Source organism: Phyllostomus hastatus, unplaced genomic scaffold (assembly GCF_019186645.2).
Source record: "Phyllostomus hastatus isolate PE091 unplaced genomic scaffold, TTU_PhHast_1.1 phas_contig_159, whole genome shotgun sequence".
Classification (NCBI taxonomy): domain Eukaryota; kingdom Metazoa; phylum Chordata; class Mammalia; order Chiroptera; family Phyllostomidae; genus Phyllostomus; species Phyllostomus hastatus.
The window spans coordinates 16,597,539-16,603,826 of NW_025333640.1; positions in this window are offsets into that span (position 1 = coordinate 16,597,539).

The window sequence follows — 6,288 nt, forward strand, 5'->3', positions numbered from 1 at the left end:
TTCCTTAAGCTGCCCAGCACTTTTCATCTTTGGCTGAACGAATTTTTGAGAACTTTTCCTAAGCCTGGTGGTATTTAGCAGAGACTGAATAAGGGTGAGGAGGCCAAGAAAACGGAGGCGCGCGTGGGCAGGACAGCGAGGGAAAGAGCAGCAGGGAAAAGACAAACTTTATCCTTTTCCCTGTGCTGATGGAGCGGGTCACAACACAACACACACAGGACTCTGTTGCTACATCAGTACCTCCGACTGCTAAAGCAATTGTCATGTAAGATCCAACTGGACACAATAAAACATATTGATTTCTGTTCAAGAACACAAGATTTCTGCAGTTACTGTTTGGTTGGTAAATTGCATGGTTTTACCAGCCAGACCTCTACCATATATTTAAAGCACAGGTTTTGGAATACTGACTTTTATTTTTGGTTCTGCTTTAATTTGGTGTCCTATACAAGTCAATGCATGAAAATTGTCCCTATTTCTATTTCTGTGTCTATGTCCATCTACCCATCTATACATTGTTTAAAAAAAATTGGGATATCATTGTAAATTCATGCTTGGAGCCTACTTTTTTTTCTCACTAAATATAATATGAGCATATACTTATGTTACTAAGTAATCTTGAACATGGAATTTTAATTGCTGCATAGTATTCTATTTTATTGCTTTAGTACAATTGACTTAATACACCCTTTATTATAGAATATTTAGACTGTTACCACTTTTTAAAAATGATTATTAATAGTGTTGCAAGTAAATCTTGATTATTTATTTGTAATCAATTTCTGGAAATAAAATGGTGAATTAAGAAGGGCCTGAAATTTATTTAAGATCCATATAATGTGGGAATCTTGATTTTTCTGTCTTCTCTAGTTCAATCCCCATCGAGACTGAACACTTGGTCATTTAATGCCCCTGGTTTACATGAGCATTCTTTAAAAGCTGTGCTTCTACTGTAACTGAAGAAAAGAACCCATAAAGAAAAAAAAATCAAGCAACAGGAAGGGTAGTCTAAATCTGAGATTCACCCTTTCTCTGTGTATGTTTGTGTGTGTGTGACAGAGAGGGAGTTATTTTGTTTCATTTCCATGCCTAAGTAAATGACCGGAGGGTTAACCCAGTAAGAGCTTGGCAAACATGAAGGGACTCAAGACTGGAATTGGGATTTTGGGAATGATATTTGGTGATAAGCTGTAAGTGCTGACACATTATCTGCAAATAACATAGAATTTAGTCAAAAGTGCTTTAATGGCATTTTCATATATGTCAGTAATCTCATTGGTGGCAGTGAGAACAGCACCCACCAGGTGCTAGACCGGTGGGGTCAGACTGGACTGGACCTTGGTTCGGCAACCTCGGTACTTGAGTTCTGGCTGGGAAAGAATTCTGAGCTGAGACTCAAGCTGTAATTTATTTAGAAAGTCACAGAGGTAGAAAAAGTGAGTGGTAGAAGGAATAGGAGGCTCAGGAAACAAGCTACGGAGGCAAAAGAAGGCACCCTTTGAGCTTTGGAGAGAGAAGGGTAAAAGGTAGCAAGCTTGAGGGGGACGTGGAGGGGGACAGAACAGGAGTGTGCTGGGTCCCCCGTCCTAAGGGCTTTTAAAAGTGGGGGTTTTAGGGGAGATCCCAGGGGAGGGTGACAATAAAATATTCATTAGCTTTCCAGGTGTGTCCTTTCAGGTTTGTGGTCTCCACTGATTGGTCAGCCCCAGGGCAGGGAGTCACTGCAGTTGATTGAGGCATCACCCACCCGATTTGCTACTTTTCTGGGCCTGGAGGTGAAACACAACAGAGACCTAGATGTATTTTTTTTACAATCCTCACCTGAGTATATATTTATTAATTTTGTAGAGGGGGAAAGAGGGAGAGAGAGAGAGAGAGAGAGGGAAAGATCGATCAGTGGGAGAGAGAAACATCAATTGCTTTCAGTTACCTTCAACTATATGTGCCCCCAACCAGGGATGAACCTGGAGCCATCTGGTGCATGGGATGATGCTCCAGCCAGCTGAGCCACCTGGCCAGTATGAGGCCTAGATGTATCTGATGCAGGTCAGAACCTCCTCATCCTGGGGTCTTAGTGCTGAAGGGCTATTTTCTGGTCCTCTTCTTGGTTCCCTCTCTAGGGGGTCTAACCTGCATGACTAGCATCATGCCAGGGGAGGAAAGGTCAAGGGAGGGTCTAAACCACATGACCAGCCATATGAAAGGTCAAGAGGTCATAGCCAGTGTTATGCTAGGGGAGGACAGGTTAGCCTGAGGGAAAGGTCCTCCTTTTCCCAGTTGCTAGGCACCTGAGGCTTTCTATACAAGGCCCATGAACTTGCTCTGTTTGTGTTATCTTAACACCCACCACAATCGAATTATAATCCGAAAACTAGGTTGAAAGAACAATCCTGACTATTAAACTGGCAGGTAAATAATCAATTCAATTCAACAGCTTAAGTGCTTATAATGTATGAAATTAAACTTGTGGCTCTCCCTACCCACCCCCTTCAGTTTGTTTTAATAGTTTAAACTAGATTTAAATGTAGATTTTTGGTGTTTATTAATCACCTGGGAGATAGACTCAAAATGGTGTGATTTTTCCCTTTTAAATTGTGTGCCTAACTCTTGTCAATATTAATCATACTGTGTTTGCACATCAAAGTACAACTATGAAGAAACCATGCCTTGGGAGGTAAAATGCTACAGATTTCTCAGACACTTTCAGAAATCACCCATTTCTTTCATAGTTTGTTAATTCAGCGGAGTCCCTCATGTATCCTAAGTATAAACTATTGTAAACTTTTTGAGGGAAAAATGCTATGTTCCACGAGAAATCATCTTTTCTGAAGATTCTTTAGGCTTTGTTTAACAACCATAGCTCTGGGGAGCCGTCATATATTGGAGACATGTCAGTTTGCCACACACACCATCCTTCTCCATTCTAGAAAAAGTATGAAAACTAGGACAAGTTAATTTTAATTAACGTTCCCATAAATCTCTCCAGAGTGCCTTGTAATTTCCATTAATTTTAAAATGTTTCTGGAACCACAGGGGACAACGCTCCCCAGTTTAACTACATACTTACAAGTTAGTGCAGCAAATGTTAGTGTGGTGTTTTGGTTTAAGGCAAGGTTATAGCGACTCAAAGCTGCTGGTTGAAAAACCAGGGATTGGGTCCTATGTGTTACGTGCGTTATGAATTAGTTAGCTATCCACCAATGTCAGGGTGCAAACAGGGATGAACTGTGTGAGAGGAGGAACTGTGCTGAGAGGAGAGGTACAATTACAACAGGTAGTGAATCGTCTCTGTAGAGGGTAGAGCAGTCATTCAGTTTGAAAATCTATGTAGGGCAAAGCTATCACCTATATTTTCTGCTACAAAACTTCCTCACAGAACTTAGAACCATGTTTGACACCTGAATGTTAAACAGGGCTGAGATCACCCTGTACAAGGACACAGTCCACCACTTATCCTGTTATATAAAAATTATATTTAGTTTTTTTCAATGCATACATTTTAACTTAGACACTTGGCTGACATCACCCTCTTACCTGTGGTCCTTGAAAAAAAAGATGACTCATATCACAGGCACATCCCACAATTGTCCCTGGGTAGGTCAGGTACTCCCAAATCATGATGAACTGTCTTTCCACAGTCCCCTGTCACTGGCATCTGAGTCTGGATACAGACCCTTAGAAATCCTAAACATTGAGAAAATTGTGGTGCGCTACCCCTACCTGAGATCCTAAATAAAGATAATACTAATTTGCAACATAAAGTCTAAAGAGATCTGATGTTTCTTTTAATATTGTTTCTTTTTCATTCTCTTTCTTTCCTCTCCCCTGTCTCTCTCACTTCCTTTTTTCTTTCTTTTGAATATAGATTGAATTTTAGATATGTTGAATTAAATTTCTTAGGAATTATACCGGTGGTGTGATTATACAGGAAATGTTCTCATCCATAGGAAGTGCATGCTGAAACATTTAGGGGATTTGTGTCATGACGTTTATGACTTACAAATTGTTCAAAAAAAAGAAAAATGTGTGCTATGTGTGTGCATATATAGACAAAGAGAAAGACTACAGGCAGACACAAGGAGAGGTTACAAATGTGACAAAAATGTGTTGAAATATGTACTAGCTTTTCAACTTTCTGTAGGGGAAAAAAATCCCACAAAATTACCAAAACTAGAATACCAAGTATCAAAAGAAACATAATTGATATTATATAGAGGTAGCATTGTTGGTTTTTTTCATGGTCTGTAAGATTTCGGGGAGACTACAGTATTGATTTAGTAGATTCATCAAAGCTGTATTTTTAGAGATCACTTTTAACCTCGTATTTTAGGTAAATGGACTCAGGCACACACATGCAGAAACCTGAGTTCCATCCACCTAAGAAGTCATTGGCCAAATGTCAATTGCTTTCCGAGGAAGTCCAGTGCTCTAGCCAACTGGTTTCTTTTTCTTTTTTTCTCTGTTTTGTCTGTATATTTTTAAAAAATATGTTTTATTACTATCAGTGTGAGGGGCCTGCAGGGGGCGGTGGGCGGCTGGGCTGAGGGCAGCTCCCTGTGAGGAGAGGGTGGCTGGGAAGCCGAAGGGAAGGGGTGGTCTGGAGGCCAGCTCCGGGGCTCCTCAGCTGCACTTCTGGGAAGATTCAAGGCTTCCTGGCAAGCTAATGCTAGGCCGCCAATGAGCTTAAGAAATTGTTGGAAATCTAGCTGCCCAACACAATTGATGTCCAATTTCTTCATCATGTGGTTAAGTTCACCCGGGTCCTTCCAGTTCCTTGTGACGGCAGCCAGTCCTGTGTTCTGAAGGTTAGGCATTCCTTCTCTGAGCACGTGTAGTGTTGCTGTCCTTTCCAGCACACCTCTGGAAAACAGCAGTGAGAGGCTCCACTTGGCCTCTGTGGGGCTGGACATTTTTGCCTCGTCGGAGTAGAGCGAGGCACGGAGGCCATGAGCAGCGAACAGCGTGGCGAGCTCTGAGTGCCCCAAATGATATCTTCTGAGGAATTTCTTTGACCACATCCGCTTTCTAGCAGCATAGAACCGGCTAGGAATCAATAAAGCAATATTTCTTACACTCTCCTAATCAATAACATATGTGTTCTTCCTTCATTTCTCCAATTACCAAACATTTAGTGACTATCTACTCTGTGTCCTGGCCAGTGTAAAGCTTGGAATGCAAACAAATTAAAATACACGGGCCCTGTCCTCAAGGAGTTCAGAGTCATCGGAGAAGCAGACATTTGAGGCATGATTAGAGTATAATGTAAACAGTATTATAAAAATGGTACATGTTAGTGGCTATGGGACATTGAGTAGGAAGCCTAGTTTACTTGATAGGGGAGTGAGGAGGTGAGGAATTAGGGAATAATGATAAAATAAGAAATAATAATGGTAACAATAATACTAGAGGTCATGTGCCAGGCAAGTCCTAAATGTAACAGCTGTCCCCATGGAAGGTTAAGGGAGGGTGCACAGTTGGCAGAGGCCAATCCAAATTACCAGTAGGGACAGTACAGGGCGTATCAATACAAATCTTGGGTGGAACATTTTAGCAAGTCTACCTGGGCAGAACATTTTTGACATTGCTACTAACTCCCTTCCCACGAGCTTCCCCTTTGTTACCGAGATAATATTGCCTGCAATTTCAATGGCCCTGAGGCTCACAGGAGATATGGGAGTTGCTTCTGGACAAGCAGCTGGTATGTGACCAGATAGAATCAAAGTCACAACTCAGGTATCTCTTGTTCCATCTAGTTATGTTGCATCACCTGCCCACAGACCTTTTCGTACAAAGGAGGAGGAGGAATTTCACAGGTAAACCATAGAGAAAAGAGAAGTCTAGGCAAGAGGTGCCTATGCAAGGCATAAAGGAATTAGATAGTTTTGCAAATCCTCATGGGCCCAGTTGTTACAAATGATTGGGGTAGAAGTCATGTGGGTGGAAAGAGGTAGGAGAGAAAACTGGATAGACATCTCGGCCAGAACACTCGGGACTCTTGAATATATTGCAAAGGGGCCTGTACTTTATGGAGTGTTGGAAAGCCACTGAAGGACTTTAAGCTTTGGAATTAAATGATAGATTTGCTTTTTCAAAAGATCACTCTGTGCAAAGGCTTTGTCAGTTTCTAACAGGAGGGGAGCCAGCCAGGGGTGAGGGCTAGACGGCCGGCCTGGGTGGAGCCTGCACTCTGGGGGCACTGCGTGGGATAGGAGGTCTGCATCCTTCACACAGCATATGGTCCTTCTTTCAGCATGGCTAAGTGTGACATCTTTTTATCATAATCATAAA